The sequence below is a fragment of the Ammospiza nelsoni genome, chromosome 12 (assembly GCF_027579445.1).
Source record: "Ammospiza nelsoni isolate bAmmNel1 chromosome 12, bAmmNel1.pri, whole genome shotgun sequence".
Classification (NCBI taxonomy): domain Eukaryota; kingdom Metazoa; phylum Chordata; class Aves; order Passeriformes; family Passerellidae; genus Ammospiza; species Ammospiza nelsoni.
The window spans coordinates 19,997,527-20,015,909 of NC_080644.1; the positions used below are offsets into that span (position 1 = coordinate 19,997,527).

Consider the following 18,383-nt stretch of genomic DNA (forward strand, 5'->3'; position numbering starts at 1 on the left):
GCAACTCCTTGGGTCTAGTGCAACAATTCCAGAATCCAGAGATAAAGGGAAGATACAAAAACGCTCACAGGATGTAAAGCTGTCAGCTGACAGTCCTGCCCACACTCGTCCTAGCATACAGCTGTGCCAGCAAGGCTCAGCTGGGCGAACAGCAGCTCTGCCCCTCATGCTGGCAAGGAGGTGGGTGGCTGTCAGGAGCACAGCCCACCTCCTCCTGCCTGAGCAGCAGCCGGTAGGGCAGCGTGGCAGGGAGCCCAGAGCCCCATGGCTACGGACAAGCAGCCTGGGCGAGGCTCCCGCACTCAACCTCTGCCGCCGGTGGCCGGCCCTCACTGGCTGTCGTGGACGGCGTCTTGCTGGAGCTGTGGGAGCGATTGGCCGGCTTCACGGGCAACACGCCGACGGGGCTGGGCCCGGGGCCGCTCTCCTTGGCCTTGCGCTGCCATCGCGCATGCGGCGCGTTCAGGATCAGCGTGTCCAGCTTCAGCAGCCCGTGCAGGTCCGCCTCCAACAGGAACTGCGCCATGGTCCTGCGGGCGGGCGGGGTTAGCCGTGCCCACCGGCCGGGCTGAGCCTACTCCAACAGCCCCGCCGGCCTCCCCACCACCGGACCGTGCAAGCGCTCCGGCCGCTCCTCCCCGCCAACGCACACCCCCACTCTCCCCAGCCGCTCATCGGGACACTCCATCAGCCGATACGCCCTCCCTCCGCTCCTCGGGGCTCCTTGATCAGCCGGCACCTCTTCCAGCCGCTCTTTGGGGCTCCCTCCGATAAGCAACATTCTCCCTTCCCCTGCCCGCCTCACCACAGCCTCCCCGCTCGGGACTGCGCCTCCAGGCCGCCTCTCCGGCCCTGTGGCACGCTCACCTCCGTGGCGCCGCCGCCGCTCACCCGCCCCGCAGCATTTCAAACGGCGGGCGGACGGGGCCCCACTTGGCCGCTTCACACCCAACGGCCGCGCACTGCCCGGCGACGGCCGCGCGACGCAACGCGATTGGCTGAGCCGCGGGACGGGGCGGAGCGCTCCGCACATGAAGTGAGGGGGCGGGACTGGGGGCGGGACCGGAGGCGGGACCAGGGCGGGGCATTCTTGCTAAGGCGGGGCGGAGCATGTTTCCCTGTGCAGCTGTTTACACATCTCCAGGAAATGTGTCCCAGGAAATATGGAGCTTCAGATGCTTTAGGTTTGCATGGAGGCCTCTGTTAAACTTTGTGTCTCCATTTTGCAGATCTGACTGGTTACCGTCTTACCGAGAAGTTTTCTTGGGACACTTCCAATGTTCCCTCACCCACTAAGTCCTCGCCTCCCCTCCAAAAGAGCTCTCTTTCCTCCAAGCTCAGGAAGAAGCTGCCGCCTGTATGAAGAGTGTTTGAAGAATAGGATTGATGCATTAGGCTTCATAGTTACAGCTGTACATATGTTCTGATCTTTAGATACAGTTCTGAATTAATGTGATTTCATTCTGTCTTTAAGTTTTGATGATGTATTTTGAATTCTATATATTTTATTTTGATGATGAAAAATAGTAAATAAATAAACAAAATTGAAAAAACCAAGAGGAGAATGTGAGACCAGGACCTGCTAGCCTAGAGATTATGGGAGTGCAGCTCACTCAGTGTGCCAGTGTCTCACCACATCCTTTCCTCATTGGGCCTCTCCTCTTCCTCTTTGGCCATCTTTTCTTTGTGTCATTTGTGCTGCTCTTTGTTACTTGGCATTACAACAGAGCCACCTGTTGACCTGTGTGGGGGACAATGGATCCAAAAGATCCTGTCTAGTCAAAGGTTTTCTACCTAGGTGTGTTCTGTGCTCACCAAAGGCCTGAGCAAAGAAACCAAGAGAAGTGTGCCCAAATCCCAAAGCTTTGCTCCTTTGCACTCTCCCACAGATCTGGCTCACAGGTGTCTTCAATCACAATTCCATAGGTAAGAAGAGGTCATGTATTTCACTGGGAAAAGATGCACTGCTTTGGCAAAGTCACCCGTATGTATATTTACCCGGGACAGCAGTGCAGCTGTGTTGTTTGCACCTTGTTTGCAGAAGGATGAGTGCCCTGGGAGGCCAATAACAAGTGACAAGGGTTCCTCAAATCTGCACTGCAGCCTGGGTGCCATTCAGCCCAGAGCTAGGGGATCATTTGTTCCCGTGGACCAGTGCTTGCCAGTGGAATGAATTCCTGCACAGCTGGAAGAAGCAATTCTGGATTCAGCTCCAGCTGTTGGTGGGCTGCATGATCATTGACAGTGATGCCCTTCCAGAAATTATTCTGCAGTTTCCTTTCATAGTCATTTGAAGCTTTTAAACTTCACATTTCAATTTGCTTTGCCTTAGGGAAAAACACTTCTGGGCCCAGTGCAAACTGTAACCTTTTGGCAGCAAAGTCCTCATGGTTGCCAGCTTCTGATGTCACACAATGTCACCTGGCTGCCTGTGCTTGCTTAGCTCTGGGTCTAGTCCCGGCCTAGTAAAGCCCAGGCAGGGAGGCACATTGCAGAGAAAATTGGTCCATGAGCTTCTGGGGTTACCATCAGCAGCAGAGTCAATGTGCCCTTTGGGGATTCTTCTGGAGACAAATTTAGGGACCTACTCCATGCCACAATATTCTCTTAGATCTTTCTAAAATATCCTAGAAAAGGCTGTGAAACTTCACATCTCCTTGCACACCCACTGTTTGAAGAGGGGCATTTTTGTCCATCCTCAAAGTCATTGCTCTTGCACACCAGAAACATGAACATCCACCAAAAGGAATGATGCATGGTCCTGCTGCTGCTGCTGCTGCAGAGCACTGGGCAGTGCAGACCTGGGTGTTACCAATATGAGCACTTAATGAGCATTTCATGCCCCTTCAAGCAACCCAGATCTCAGGGCTTTTTGTTTCAAAGCAGCCACTGCACCATCTCTAGGGAAGAACAGGAACTGGGAAACAGCGACTGCCAGCCTTGCAGGGGTGTGAGAGAAAACCTGAAGTGTCTGCATCAAAAGATGAATGGGAAGAGAGTAATGGCCAAAGCAAATGCTTCGTTAGGATAGCAGGAGCAGTTCTTTACTGCATGCTTGCATGAAGATCATTTGGGATCTCCTTTATGTGTCTCATGCAGAAAAGGAGCTCTTAATAATACCACGCTACTTAAACCACATTGGGATGCAGCTCTGTAGTGGTTCACAATGAAGCAGACAGCCTGCTTTGTCACTGCCAGCCCTGCGGAGCCTGCGAGGGACTGTAGTGTATCCCATGCCTGTTTTGCCTCCAAGCAAAGTTTGGTTTTCCTTATTAGTGTGGAGTAAATACAAGAGTAATAAAATGGGCAATTAAACTGGCCACTTGGGAGGATATGCTCATGCTTTGGCATGTCAGTCCTGTACCTCATGCACCCAAGGCTTGTTACTCATCATGAAATATTTTAACAAAGAAGCCTCAGCTCTCATGTTACATCTGAATAAAACTGCATCAGATCATCAAGAATTCTGCTGTCAGGAACAAGACAAGAGCCTTCCGACACTCACTTGCAGCTGTCCTGGATTGCTGCAGCCCTTTGTGAAAAGCTGCTGAAGACAGAGTGTTTGGAGTTGGTTTGGGCCTTTATGAAAGATCTGTGGAGCAGTGTGCAGGGCTCTCCTGGCAGGAAACTGTTTGTCCAAGCCCAGGGACACGGTGCCGGCAGGAGCGGAGCGGCCCCGCTCCCAGCCCGAGAGTCTGTGAGCTGAGCCACGCCGGGGAGACAAGGCAGCGAGGGGCTCCAGCCCAGCTGCTTCACTGCCCTGCCCGCCCCATGGAGCTCTGCCGTGGGAGAAAGCCGACGCCGGATGAGTCCCCGAGCCTCCATCAGCTGCTGGAACTGCTCCGTGACAGCTCCTGTTCTTCCGAGAGAGACCCCGGCGCCTTCTTGGAACGCGTGTCATGGGGGGATTCTGTTTGTTATAAACTGTTGGGGGTTTTCCACTTCCATCCATTAGTAGTAAGTTCCTATTGCTGGAAAGGAATTGTTGGAACACTTTAGAGGAGACGACTTATTGCACAATATCCTGTTTGAAGTTGTCTCAAACTGTATGAGACAGATGGCTTCACACAGGAGCATCCCCAAGGCTGCTGAGGGGAAGGCACAGAGGAAGACAAACCCAGTACTTCTGAGGGAACTCCTTGACACAAACCCAACCTGAGCTGTCAAACAGCAGACCTGATGTTTCGAGACATGGGCCAAAGGGGAAACTTTTCAGTGTGTTTGGTCCAGGCTGGGCTATGCTCGAGGCAAAGGTGTGTCAGTGTGTTGGATAACACTCGTTTCTTGACCTAGAGATGGGGACACTGAGAGGTGTTTTAAAAACTTTTATTCCATATTCAGTCTCAGGAGAAGGGTGAGACAATACAGATGTTATAATTCATGCCATCACAATCAGAAGCCAACTACTTCCTAATTATAATACATTATAAGCGTTTCTTTCAGCCTTTTGCCATGCCATGTTGTAGATGCCTTAAAGCCAATGATTTAAAAATACTCTTTGTGGGTCCCACTACAATGCATCTTTCATAGCTCTGTTTTTCCAAAATCTTATTTGCAAGGCCATCTTTTGAAACTTTTTTCCAGCTGCATTCCTCTCTCAACAGTATCTGTCCTATTCCATGGAAATTTTTAAGTTACCATTTCTTGTCTCAAGATTTATATACTGATTCATACTTTCTGGGCCTTCTATTAGGCCCTAAAAACTTTCTACAAACCTATTTCCCACATCAGTGTACTTGGCTCCTTCTCTCCTCATTGTGCCTGGCAAGCACAGGAGCCCAGAGCTCCTGCAGAACCCATCCCAGCACTCAGTGGGAGCAAACTTGTGTCCAGTCCTCACCTGGAGCTGTGGTGCCCAGCATTCCACCACTCTGGAATGAGGAACTGTTCCTGCTCTTTCAGAAGGAGCTAAGGAGCTTTGGCCTTCAGATCAATTGTCTGCAGGCTCCTGCAGTGCCTGGTGCTGCTCCCTTGCCAGCGGCACCCCAGGCCAGGGGGGCACATCTGGGCTGCTGTGTCTGGCTCTGGGGCTCCCTGTTCTGGGCAGTGAGGAGGAGCTGCAGAGGCTCTGCAGGACTGACAGGATGGGCTTTGGGGCTGGCAGGAGAAGCTGAGGGACCTGGGCTGCTGGAGCTTCTGAAGAGGCCCAGGGCTCGTCCTGCAACTGCTCCAAGGGTGGTTTCAGAGAGCCCCAGAATCAGCAAGGGTGGAACAGGCCATGGAGATCATCAAGTCCAACCTGTGCCCTGACACTGTCCTGTCTCCCCTAGGCCTCCTCTCCTCCAGGATAAACAACCCCAGCAGCTCCCTCAGCCACTCCTCAAAGCTCTTGTGCTCCAGACCCCTCTCCAGCCTTGTTGCCTTTCTCTGGACACCCTCCAGCCCCTCCATGTCCTTCCTAAATTGGGGGGCCCAGAAGTGGACACAGCACTCGAGGTGCTGCCCAAGCAGTGCTGAGCACAGGGGAAGAATCCCTGCCCTGCCCCTGCTGGCCACACCATTCCTGACCCAGGCTAGGAGCCATTGGCCTCCTTGGCCACCTGGGCACACTGCTGGCTCCTGTCCAGCCTGCTGTCCATCAGTCCCTTCAGGTTCCCTTTCTGCCTGGCTGCTGTCCAGCCACTCTGGCACCTTGTTGAGGGAGGGAGGCAGGGAGGGAATGGGTCCAGATCCAATCCTTCCTGAAATGTGGTGTTTGCTGGCACTGCCAGTTCCCACATCTTGGTATTTCCCTATTCTGGCACAGCCCAAGTGCAGCAACTTGCTGGCAAACAAAGCCAAAACCAAGCAAAGACCTGGTACCTACAGCAACCCGATCTCGGGTTTGCTGACACCGCCAGTACCCAGATCAGGAATGTTTCAGATGCCTGCACAGCCTAATTCCAGCAATTTGCTGGCACAGAAAATAAGCATCTGGAAATTTCTCAGTGCCAGCACAAACCAAATGCAGCAATTTTCTGGCAAAAAAAGCCAGAACCCAGCAGCTTCCCAGTGCTGCTACCAGCACCGCCAAGATGCAGAGTTGTTCAGGTTCCTGCGCAGCATCATTCCAGCAATTTGCTGGCACTAGAAGTTCACATCTGGCAATTTCCTGGTGCTGCCACATTCCTCACCCAGACCTGGTGTGCGCTGGCACTGCCAGTGCCCACATCTGGCAATTTCCCTATTCTGGCACAGCCCAAGTGCAGCAATTTGCTGGCACAGAAATCCAAAACCTGTGGCAGCTTCCTGCTACTGGCTCTGGCACCACCCCCACATCTTGTGTTTCATGTAACTAGAACCAAGATTTGGAAATTTCTCAGGGCCAGCAGAGCCCAAATCTGGCAGATTTCTGTCGCTGGCAATGACACCACCCGGATCTGGTGTTGGCTGGCAGCGCCAGCGCCCAGATCTGAAAACTTCCTGGTGCTGGCACAGCCCAAGTCCAGCGATTTGCTGGCACAGACAGCCAAAGTTTGGAAATTTGCAGGTTCTGGCACCAGCACCATCCAGCTCTGGTGTTTGCTGGACCGCCAGTGCCCAGATGTGGAAATTTCCCGGTGCCTTCACAGCCCAGCTCTAGCAATTTGGTTTTAGCTAGCTTAGGAAGAGAAGTTCCTTTTTCTGTGGAGGAACTGTGACTTTCCTTTTTCTTGGAACTGTTTACACCTGCTCTGGACTGAAAACCCAGACAAACACCGGCAGCAGCTCACACCTGTGGCCCCCCGAGCTCTGGGACGCTGCATTCCAGCACCAGAGGGACTTAGAAGAGACCGAGGCAGCCAACTACAACCCACAAAAAGGACTTCCTGAATTTGCCATCTCTTCAGCACTGTCCGAGACTTTATTTAATATTATTCATTTTTCATGCTTGTGAATACTTTACTTGTTAAATAAACTGGGGTTTTTTTCTCACTTTTCTCAAGTGAAGTCTTTTCCTGAACTAGTAGGGGCAGGGGCCGCTTGAATTCGCTTTCTAGGTGGACCCCTTTTGGAGGTTTCCTCCCCAAATTTGCCCTAAGCAAGCACAAACAGTCACCATGAAAATTTCACCAGTGGCATAATTTCCTGGTGGCAAATCTTGCGACAGAAGCTTGACCTTGTTCTCCATGAGAGATTCTTGGGAAGAGCAGACAGGAGAAGATTCCTGGAAAACAGAAACAGCTTTCCAGAAGTGAAATGAAAACGAAAGAAACAATCCAAGATGTTTTCCTCTCTTTATTTCTGCGCTCCCCTTTTCCGTGTTGGGGCAGACGCAGGGGCCGTCCCGGGGGCGCGTGGGGCTCAGACGTGGGGCTTGTGGGGCCAGCGGGGAACGGGCACAGGGACCGACGGCCGAAATATCGGGAACTTGGGGGTAAAGATTGGGAAAAGCAACTCGGGACCCCCACAATGGCCCAATTCCCCCCCAGGATTCACCTGCCAGCCCTCAAATCCCCCACATTCACCTCAAAATCCCTCCCATCTCCCCAGATCCCATCCAGGACCCCCACGACCCCTCACGGACCCCCCCAAAACCTCACCCGGGAGCCCCAAAACCCCCCCAGTTCCCCCCAAAACCCCCCAAAAAGCCTCAACTACCCCCAAAATCGCCTCAGGACCCCTCCAGCCTCGGCTACCATCCCCAAATCCCCCCCAATTCCCCCCAAATCCCCCTCCGGACGCCTCCACCCTGGCCCGGCTGCTCCCGCTGCTGCGCCCCCCCTCCCCCTCCCCCTCCCCCGCCGCCTCTGCCGCGCTTGGCTCGGCGCCGCTTATGAGAGCCCAGAAACCACCCAAATCCCCCCCAAAACCGGCCTCGGAGCCCCAAAATCCCCCCCAATTGCCCCAGAGTCCCCGCAAATCCCCCCAAAATCCCCTCCGGACACCTCCGCCCCGGCCCGGCCGCTCCCGCCGCCGCTGCCCCCCCGCCCCCTTCCCGCCGCCGCCTATGCCGCGCTCGGTTCGGCCGCGCTCGATGGGAGTCCAGAAACGGCCCCGATTCACCCCAAAACCGGCCTGGCAGCCCCCCGATCCCCCCAGCAGCCCCAAAAGCCCCCCGATTCCCCCCAAACCCCCCCGCGGACACCCCCAACCTGAGCCGGGCCGATCCCGCCGCCACCATTGCCGCGCCCGGAAGCCCTGAGCATTTTGGCGGGAAACATCCGGGGCATTTTGGCGGGAAATTCCCGGAACTCCGGCCCGAAAAGTCGGGGCTTTTGGGCTTCAATCCCCCCCCGTTCTGGGCATGGATTTGGGTGCGGATTTTGGGGGTGAAAACCCGGGAATGTTGGGCTTGAAAATCGCGACTCTGGAGGTTCCAGACCGGGACCTTTGGGTCCTGGAAGGGGAAAAAAATCGGGGAAGATTTGGGGTTCAAAATCGGATTGTTTGGGGTTGAAGCCCGGCATTTCTGGGCTTCAAAACCCGAATCTTTTAGGGATGGATCTCCGGATTTTTGGGGTAAAATCCTGCATTTGTAGGGCCTGAGAAAGGGGGGGAAATGGGAATTTTGGGTCCTTGCAGGGAGAAAATCTTGGAGTGTTTAGGGCTCCAACCGGCATTTTTGGGGTTAAAAATTGGGAATTTCTTTCTGCCTGGCTTTCAGGCTTTCTGTTTTACCTTTTCTTTCCTTGTTGAGCTGCGATGGCCACAAGTTCAGCTCAGCATCCCTCCGGGACTGTCCAAATGCCTCCAAGTGCCCCGAAAACCCACTCGGGAGCCCCAGAATGCCCCCAGGTCATCCCAGCATTCATCTCGGAGCCCCTAAAATGCCCCCGTTTCCCCCAAAACCAGCTCAGCTGCCCCCAAATCCCCTGCGGACTCCTGCGACCAGGCCCGGCTCCTCTGTCGACGGGAGCCCCGAACCGGCCCCAGCTGACCCCAAACCCCACCCGGGAGGGAGCCCCAGGTGCCACCCGCACGCCCCAAATCCCAGCTGTGCACCCCAAACCCCACCGAGGCCCCGCACGGTTGGATTGGGTTTTGTTCCATTTTATTGGATTTTCTCTCTCCCGCACCCGCCCGGGCCAGCAAGGGAGAGCCCCAGGGCCGGCCCGGGCACGGGGACGGGTGAGGGCCGTGAACGGCCGGGCGGGATCGGGAAAAAGAACCGGGCACGGCCGGGCGGGATCGGGAAAAAGAACCGGGCACGGCCGGGAGTGATCAGGGCGAAGAACCGGGCACGGCCGGGCGGGATCGGGGCAAAGAACCGGGCACGGCCGGGCGGGATCGGGGAAAAGAACCGGTCACGGCCGGGGATCCCCGGGGAGAATATCGGGGGGGAATCCGAGACACGGTGGGGAAACATTGGGGAAAAATGGGGAAATTTAGGGACAGGCGGCCCCAGGTAGAGTTGGGGTAAGGGTTGGGGTTGGGGTTAGGGTTGGGGTTGGGGTTGGGGTTAGGGTTAGGGTTAGGGTTGGGGTTAGGGTTGGGGTTGGGGTTAGGGTTGGGGTTAGGGTTGGGGTTAGGGTTAGGGTTGGGGTTAGGATTAGAGTTAGGGTTAGTTTTGAATTAATGTGTTTTGATTCTGTCTTTAAGTTCTGATGACATTTTTTTTTAATTCTATATATTTTATTTCGATGATGAAAAATAGTAAATAAATAAACACAATTGAAAAAACCAAAAGGAGAATGTGAGACCAGGACCTGCTAGCCTAGAGATTATGGGAGTGCAGCTCACTCCATGTGCCAGGGTCTCACCACATCCTTTCCTCATTGGGCCTCTCCTCTTCCTCTTTGGCCATGTTTTCTTTGTGTCATTTGTGCTGCTCTTTGTTACTTGGCATTACAACAGGGCCACACATTGACATGTTTGGGGGACAATGGATCCAAAAGATCCTGTCTAGTCAAAGGTTTTCTACCTAGGTGTGTTCTGTGCTCACCAAAGGCCTGAGCAAAGAAACCAAGAGAAGTGTGCCCAAATCCCAAAGCTTTGCTCCTTTGCAATCTCCCACAGATCTGGCTCACAGGTGTCTTCAATCACAATTCCATAGGTAAGAAGAGGTCATGTATTTCACTGGGAAATGATGCACTGCTTTGGCAAAGTTCACCTGTATGTATATTTACCCGGGACAGCAGTGCAGCTGTGTTGTTTGCACCTTGTTTGCAGAAGATCATTTGGGATCTCCTTTTTGTGTCTTGTGCAGAAAAGGAGCTCTTAATAATACCACGCTACTTAAACCACATTGGGATGCAGCTCTGTAGTGGTTCACAATGAAGCAGACAGCCTGCTTTGTCACTGCCAGCCCTGCTGAGCCTGCGAGGGACCGTAGTGTATCCCATGCCTGTTTTGCCTCCAAGCAGAGCTTGGTTTTCCTTATTAGTGTGGAGTAAATACAAGAGTAATAAAATGGGCAATTAAACTGGCCACTTGGGAGGATATGCTCATGCTTTGGCATGTCAGTCCTGTACCTCATGCACCCAAGGCTTGTTACTCATCATGAAATATTTTAACAAAGAAGCCTCAGCTCTCATGTTACATCTGAATAAAACTGCATCAGATCATCAAGAATTCTGCTGTCAGGAACAAGACAAGAGCCTTCCGACACTCACTTGCAGCTGTCCCGGATTGCTGCAGCCCTTTGTGAAAAGCTGCTGCAGACAGAGTGTTTGGAGTTGGTTTGGGCCTTTATGAAAGATCTGTGGAGCAGTGTGCAGGGCTCTCCTGGCAGGAAACTGTTTGTCCAAGCCCAGGGACACGGTGCCGGCAGGAGCGGAGCGGCCCCGCTCCCAGCCCGAGAGTCTGTGAGCTGAGCCACGCCGGGGAGACAAGGCAGCGAGGGGCTCCAGCCCAGCTGCTTCACTGCCCTGCCCGCCCCATGGAGCTCTGCCGTGGGAGAAAGCCGACGCCGGATGAGTCCCCGAGCCTCCATCAGCTGCTGGAACTGCTCCGTGACAGCTCCTGTTCTTCCGAGAGAGACCCCGGCGCCTTCTTGGAACGCGTGTCATGGGGGGATTCTGTTTGATAATAAACTGTTGGGGGTTTCCACTTTCATCTATTAGGAATAATTTCCTATTGCTGGAAAGGGATTGTTGGCACACTTTAGAGGAGACTACTTATTGCACAATAGCCTGTTTGAAGTTGTCTCAAACTGTGTGAGACAGATGGCTTCACACAGGAGCATCCCCAAGGCTGCTGAGGGGAAGGCACAGAGGAAGACAAACCCAGTACTTCTGAGGGAACTCCTTGACACAAACCCAACCTGAGCTGTCAAACAGCAGACCTGATATTTCGAGACATGGGCCAAAGGGGAAACCTTTCAGCGTGTTTGGTCCAGGCTGGGCTATGCTCGAGGCAAAGGTGTGTCAGCATGTTGGATAATACTCTTTTCTTGACCTAGAGATGGGGCAACAGAGAGGTGTTTTAAAAACTTTTATTCAATCTTCAGTCTTATGAGAAGGGTGAGACAATACAGATGTTATAATTCACGCCATCACAATCAGAAGCCAGCTACTTCCTAATTATAATACATTATAAGCGTTTCTTGGTCTTTCAGCCTTTTGCCATGCCATGTTGTAGATGCCTTAAAGCCAATGATTTAAAAATACTCTTTGTGGGTCCCACTACAATGCATCTTTCATAGCTCTGTTTTTCCAAAATCTTATTTGCAAGGCCATCTTTTGAAACTTTTTTCCAGCTGCATTCCTCTCTCAACAGTATCTGTCCTATTCCATGGAAATTTTTAAGTTACCATTTCTTGTCTCAAGATTTATATACTGATTCATACTTTCTGGGCCTTCTATTAGGCCCTAAAAACTTTCTACAAACCTATTTCCCACATCAGTGCACTTGGCTCCTTCTCTCCTCATTGTGCCTGGCAAGCACAGGAGCCCGGAGCTCCTGCAGAACCCATCCCAGCACTCAGTGGGAGCAAACTTGTGTCCAGTCCTCACCTGGAGCTGTGGTGCCCAGCATTCCACCACTCTGGAATGAGGAACTGTTCCTGCTCTTTCAGAAGGAGCTAAGGAGCTTTGGCCTTCAGATCAATTGTCTGCAGGCTCCTGCAGTGCCTGGTGCTGCTCCCTTGCCAGCGGCACCCCAGGCCAGGGGGGCACATCTGGGCTGCTGTGTCTGGCTCTGGGGCTCCCTGTTCTGGGCAGTGAGGAGGAGCTGCAGAGGCTCTGCAGGACTGACAGGATGGGCTTTGGGGCTGGCAGGAGAAGCTGAGGGACCTGGGCTGCTGGAGCTTCTGAACAGGAGGCCCAGGGCTCGTCCTGCAACTGCTCCAAGGGTGGTTTCAGAGAGCCCCAGAATCAGCAAGGGTGGAACAGGCCATGGAGATCATCAAGTCCAACCTGTGCCCTGACACTGTCCTGTCTCCCCTGGGCCTCCTCTCCTCCAGGATAAACAACCCCAGCAGCTCCCTCAGCCACTCCTCAAAGCTCTTGTGCTCCAGACCCCTCTCCAGCCTTGTTGCCTTTCTCTGGACACCCTCCAGCCCCTCCATGTCCTTCCTGAATTGGGGGGCCCAGAACTGCAAACAGCACTCAAGGTGCTGCCCAAGCAGTGCTGAGCACAGGGGAAGAATCCCTGCCCTGCCCCTGCTGGCCACACCATTCCTGATCCAGGCCAGGAGCCACTGGCCTGCTTGGCCACCTGGGCACACTGCTGGCTCATGTCCAGCCTGCTGTCCATCAGTCCCTGCAGGTCCCTTTCTGACTGGCTGCTCTCCAGCCCTTCTGGCGCCTTGTTGAGGGAGGGAGGCAGGGAGGGAATGGGTCCAGATCCAGTCCTTCCTGAAATGTGGTGTTTGCTGGCACTGCCAGTTCCCAGATTTTGATATTTCCCCATTCTGACAGAGCCCAAGTCCAGCAATTTGCTGGCAAAGAATGTCAAAACCAAGCAAAGACCTGGTGCCTACAGCAACCCGATCTCGGGTTTGCTGACACCGCCAGTACCCAGATCGGGAATGTTCCAGAGGCCTGCACAGCCTAATTCCAGCAGTTTTCTGACACAGAAAATTAGCATCTGGGAATTTCTCAGTGCCAGCAAAACCTAAATGCAGCAATTTTCTGGCAAAGAAAGCCAGAACCCAGCAGCTTCCCAGTGCTGCCACCAGCACCACCCAGGTCTGGTGTTTGCTGTGCATGTGCCCAGATCTGGAAATTTCCCAGTCCAGGCACAGTCCAAGTCCAGCAATTTGCTGGCACAGAAAGCCAAAACCCGGCAATCTCCTGATGCCAATACAGGCACCCAGACCTGGTGTTTGCTGCCACTGCCAGTGCTCAGATCTGGATAGTTCCCTGTTCTGGCAGAGCCAAGTCCAGCAATTTTCTGGTAAAGAAAGCCACAATCTGGCAATTCCCTTCTACCGTCATTGGCAATGCCAAGATCCGGTGTTTGCTGGCACCACCAGTGCCCAGATGCGGGAATTTCCCGGTGCCAGCACAGCCCAAGTCTTGTAATTTTCTGGCAAAGAAAGCCAAAACCAAGGAAAGACCTGGTACCTACAGCAACTCAATCTTGTGTTTGCTGACACCACAAGTGCCCAGATCCAGAATTTTTCAGGTTCCTGCACAGCATAATTTCAGCAATATGCTGGCACTGAAAGTTCACATTTGGCAATTTCCTGGTGCTGGTACATTCCCCACCCAGATCTGGTGTACGCTGGCACTGCCAGTGCCCACATCTGGCAATTTCCCTGTTCCAGCACCACCCATGTCCAGCAATTTGCTGGCAAAGAAAGCTAAAACCTGGCAATTTCCCCTTGCCAGCACCGCCCAATCTGGAGTTTGCTGGCAGCAGGATCCCAAGAAAGAAGGAAGGAAAGAAGGAAAGAAAAGAGGAAGGCATCCAGATACAGTCCTTCCTGGAGCCTGGAGCCTGAAATGGGCTGTTTGCTGGCACTGCCAGTGCCCAGATCTGGCAATTTCCCTATTCTGGCACAGCCCAAGTGCAGCAATTTGCTGGCACAGAAATCCAAAACCTGTGGCAGCTTCCTGCTACTGGCTCTGGCACCACCCCCACATCTTGTGTTTCATGTAACTAGAACCAAGATTTGGAAATTTCTCAGGGCCAGCAGAGCCCAAATCTGGCAGATTTCTGTCACTGGCAATGACACCACCCAGATCTGGTGTTGGCTGGCAGCGCCAGCGCCCAGATCTGAAAACTTCCTGGTGCTGGCACAGCCCAAGTCCATGGATTAGCTGACACAGAAGGCCAAAATTTGTAAATCTGCAGGTTCTGGCTCCAGCACCATCCAGCTCTGGTGGTTGCTGGGACTGCCAGTGCCCAGATTTGGAAATTTCCCGATGCCTTCAAAGCCCAGGTCTAGCAATTTGGTTTTAGCCACCTTAGGAAAGAAGTTCCTTGGACTGTGACTTTGCTTTTTCTTGGAACTGTTTACATCTGCTCTGGACTGAAAATCCAGACAAACACCAGCAGCTCACACCTGTGGCCCCCCGAGCTCTGGGACGCTGCATTCCAGCTCCAGAGGGACTTAGAAGAGACCGAGGCAGCCAACTACCCACAAAAAGGACTTTCTGAATGTGCCATCTCTTCACTACTGTGAGAAGTTTGATTTAATATTATTCATTTTTCATGCTTGTGAATACTTTACTTGTTAAATAAACTGGGGTTTTTTTCTCACTTTTCTCAAGTGAAGTCTTTCCCTGAACTAGTAGGAGTAGGGGCTGCTTGAACTTGCTTTCTAGACGGACCCATTTTGGAGGTTTCCTCCCAAAATTTGCCCCAAACCAGCACAAACAGTCAAAATGAAAATTTCACCAGTGGCATAATTTCCTGGTGGCAAATCTTGCGACAGAAGCTTGACCTTGTTCTCCATGAGAGATTCTTGGGAAGAGCAGACAGGAGAAGATTCCTGGAAAACTGAAACAGCTTTCCAGATGTGAAATGAAAATGAAATAAACAATCCAAGGTGTTTTCCTCTATTTATTTCTATGCTCCCCTTTTCCATGTTGCACTGCTTCTCCATCCAGTAATTCCAGATGCACCTCACCTCTAAGATTGGTGACTTAGTGATTTTTAGACACTCTAAAATACCATGAGGCACACACAGTTTTCCTTCCCCTGTTTTTACTGGAAAGCAACACTGGAGGTCTAAGTGCAGTGCTGGGGTCAGGTAGGAATGCTACCCCAAGGGAAGGTGGCCCGACAGTGTTTGACCCTCAGCAAGGACAATGCACAGCAGCAGGCGAGGGGATCACTGTGCCAGCGTGCAGGAGTCAGGGCTCTGCATCCGGGCTCAAGGCTGCAAAGTTCCCGTGTTTGGGCAAACGGAGGGGCTGTCCCCGGGGCGCGCGGGGCTCGAACGTGGGGCTCGTGGGGCGAGCGGGGAACGGACACGGGGACGAACGGCCCCGGTGCCTCAGTTGCAGCGGCGGCAGCAGCAGCAGCAGCGGCAGCAGTAGAGGCGGCAGCACCAAAACAGATACGTCTGAACAGTCTTTCTCCTTTGCTTTCTCTTTCTCTCTTTCTTTCTGTTTCTCTCCCTTTCCTGCTGTCGGGCACCCTTCTCTCGGTGTCCGTTTCCCAGCGTCCCTCTCCTCTCCCCGCCTCCCTCTCCCCTGCCGGGCCGGGCCATGCCCCCGGCCCGCCCCCGGCCCCGGGCGGGGCTGCCCCGTGCCCGGCCCCGGCCCATCCCCCGCGGTGTCGCCTCCGCCCGGCTCTGGCCCTACTGGCGGTGGCGCTGCTGGGCGGGCATCAGTGCCTGGGGCGGGGGCGGCATCGCCGCCCTTTGCCTCCGCCTGGCCCGAGCCCGGCCCCGGACCCGACGCAGGGTCCAGTCCCGACCCCGGTCCCGGCCCCGGCTCCTCCCGGGGCCCGCGGAGGACGAGCGGCCGCCTCCGCTGCGGCTTCCCCGGCCCGAGCTCCGCCGCTCGGCAGCGCGGCCGCCGGCCCCAAGCCACCGGGGCCTGGGGCGGGTGGGGATGCCGGGCCCGGGGCGGGTGAGGGGCGCTCGGGGGCGTGGCTGGCCCCAGGCCGAGCGCTGACAGCCGCGTCCCGCCCGCAGGGACAGCGCAGGAGACCCTACAGGAGCGGTACCGGCTGGGATCGCTGCTGGGGCGCGGCGGCTTCGGCAGCGTCTTTGCGGCCACGCGGCTCTCGGACGGCGCCCCGGTGAGCGGCGGGGCCGGCGGCGGGCGCAGGCAGAGGGGATGGAGGAGGAGGAGGATGGGTCTGGGCATGGCGGGCGGCGAGCTCACCCCGCTGCTCTCCCTCGCTCGCAGGTGGCCATCAAACGCGTGCCGCGGGATCGCATCCGGCACTGGGGCGAGCTGGTGAGTGAGCGGAGCCAGCGGCAGCAGCCGGGCCGTGCCGGGCGGCGAGGAGCCGGGGCCCGGCAGGGTGGGAGCCGCCAGGAGCCCTGCGGGGAGAGCGGGCATGGGGCCAGCACAGGGCGCAGAGCATCCCGGGCTGGCTGAGGGCTTCCCCAGGCCTGGCACGGCCTCGGCCCGACTGACGGCATTGCGCTCCTCCCGCAGCCCGACGGCACCAGCGCACCCCTGGAGATCGTGCTGCTGGCCAAGGTGTCCCATGGCTGTGGCGGTGTCATTCAGCTCCTGGAGTGGCTTGAGCTCCCCGACAGCTTCCTGCTGGTGCTGGAGCGTCCGGAGCGGTGCCAGGAGCTCTCAGGTTTCCTTGCAGAGCGGGGGTTCCTGCCGGAGGAGGAGGCGCGGGGGCTGTTCCGCCAGGTGCTGGAGGCCGTGCGGCACTGCACCAGCTGCGGGGTCCTGCACCGGGACATTAAGCCCGAGAATGTCCTGCTCGACCTGGCCAGCGGGCAGCTGAAACTCATCGACTTTGGCTGTGGCGCCTTCCTCCAAGACACAGCCTACACCCAATTTGCAGGTGAGCCCTCGCAGGGGGTGCTCCTGGGCATCTCGTGGCCCAGCCTGGGTGCAGCACTGGGATGGGATTGATGCTAGAGCCGAGTTGTTCTGGGTGGGAGGGAGAGTGGGTTTTCTCCACTACTGGGTGGGTTTTTCCCTTGTGTGTCATGGTTGGGCCTTCCTTGGGTTTCTTCTGCCCTCTTCCAAGACCAGTGGCTTCTTTTCCATCCCCAAGTTTGTGCACAAGTCCCAGGTGCTGGCAAGAGGGCAGCGCTCACCCCGTGTGCCTCTGGGGCAGCCCCCACATGCCCAGGGATGCTGGGGCCGGGCTCTGGGAGCAGCAGCAGCCCCCTGCTGAGCTGTGTCTGTGTTCCACAGGAACCCTGTCCTAGAGCCCACCAGAGTGGATCCAGCACCAACGCTACCACGGCAAGGCAGCCACGATCTGGTCCCTGGGCCTCCTGCTGTGCCACCTGGTCATGGGGAAGCACCCGTTCAGGAGGCGCCAGGAGATCATCCGGGGGCGGATCTTGTTCCCACGATGGCTCTCTCAAGGTGGATCCTCATCTCTGGGCACGGGGGGAATATCAGTGCTGGGAGACAGCAGCGGGCTCATGGGCAAACCACTCTGGCAGCTGCTGAGCAGGCACATGTTCTGCTCTCCTGCTGTCCTCCAAACAGAGCATCCATGGGGAAGTTTAGGCCCAGCTCTGGGCACAACCAGCATGACCTGGGCATGGGAACAGGAGGGCAACTTCTCCAACTGACTGGTGGTTTCTGGTTTCTCTCCCCAGCGTGCCAAGATGTCATTAAGAGATGTTTGTCCATGCAGCCTTCGGACAGGCCATCCTTAGAAGATCTTTTCTGTCATCCTTGGGTGAAGGGTGTTCCTCTGCCCTAGAAGACTGAAGAGATCCACGTGCACAGTTGGATCCAGGGGCCTGGCAGGTACCAGCTCCATGCATCTCTTGGCAATCAGTGGCAAAGCAAACCAGGCTGGTTTTGTCCTGCCTGTAGCTCTGAGCAGGGGTCAGCAGAAGTGAACACGCAGCTCTTGGGCTGGAGCTGAGCTGGAGACCTGGTGTTGCAAGCACTGGTGGCCACCATCCCCCTGGTTTTGTTTGTCCTGTTCATGGATGGCTGGGGCCCTGGGCAGAGCCCTGACAGCCTGGTCTGGCCCCAGGAAAGGAGAAGGAGCCCCTGGAGAAGCTGTTTCAGGTGGGGCTGCTGCTGGAGACACCAAGGACAACCTCAAAGATGACAATCTCTTCCCAGTCTGGCCAGCTGAAGATGATGGACTTGGATTCTGGCACCTTCTTCAAAGCCAGGCTCCAGGCCCAATTTGCAGGTGAGTCCACAGGCAGGGGGATGCTCCCAGATCTGGGCATGGCACGGCCGGGCACCAAAGGTTCCCCCTTTCCTGGGGCAGATGCAATGAATTCTTCAGTCGGCTGCCCAGATGCTTTTTCACTCTAGGCAGCTGCTGAGGGCTGGATGTGCCCTGGCTGGCTGCAGGCTGGGCACATGTGCTGCCCTCCTCCTCTGCTCCCAAAGGCAGCAGGGATGGGCAGCTCTGGGCACAGCTCTGGGCACAGCCAGCATGGCCTGGGCACCACAGGCCTTGGCACG

The 18,383-nt window shown here is 55.3% G+C and overlaps 1 pseudogene; it reads left to right on the forward strand.

The window, feature by feature from the left end:
* Positions 1–524: 524 nt before the first annotated feature.
* Positions 525–17,655, forward strand: LOC132078433 (serine/threonine-protein kinase pim-2-like; annotated as a pseudogene).
* Positions 17,656–18,383: the final 728 nt, after the last annotated feature.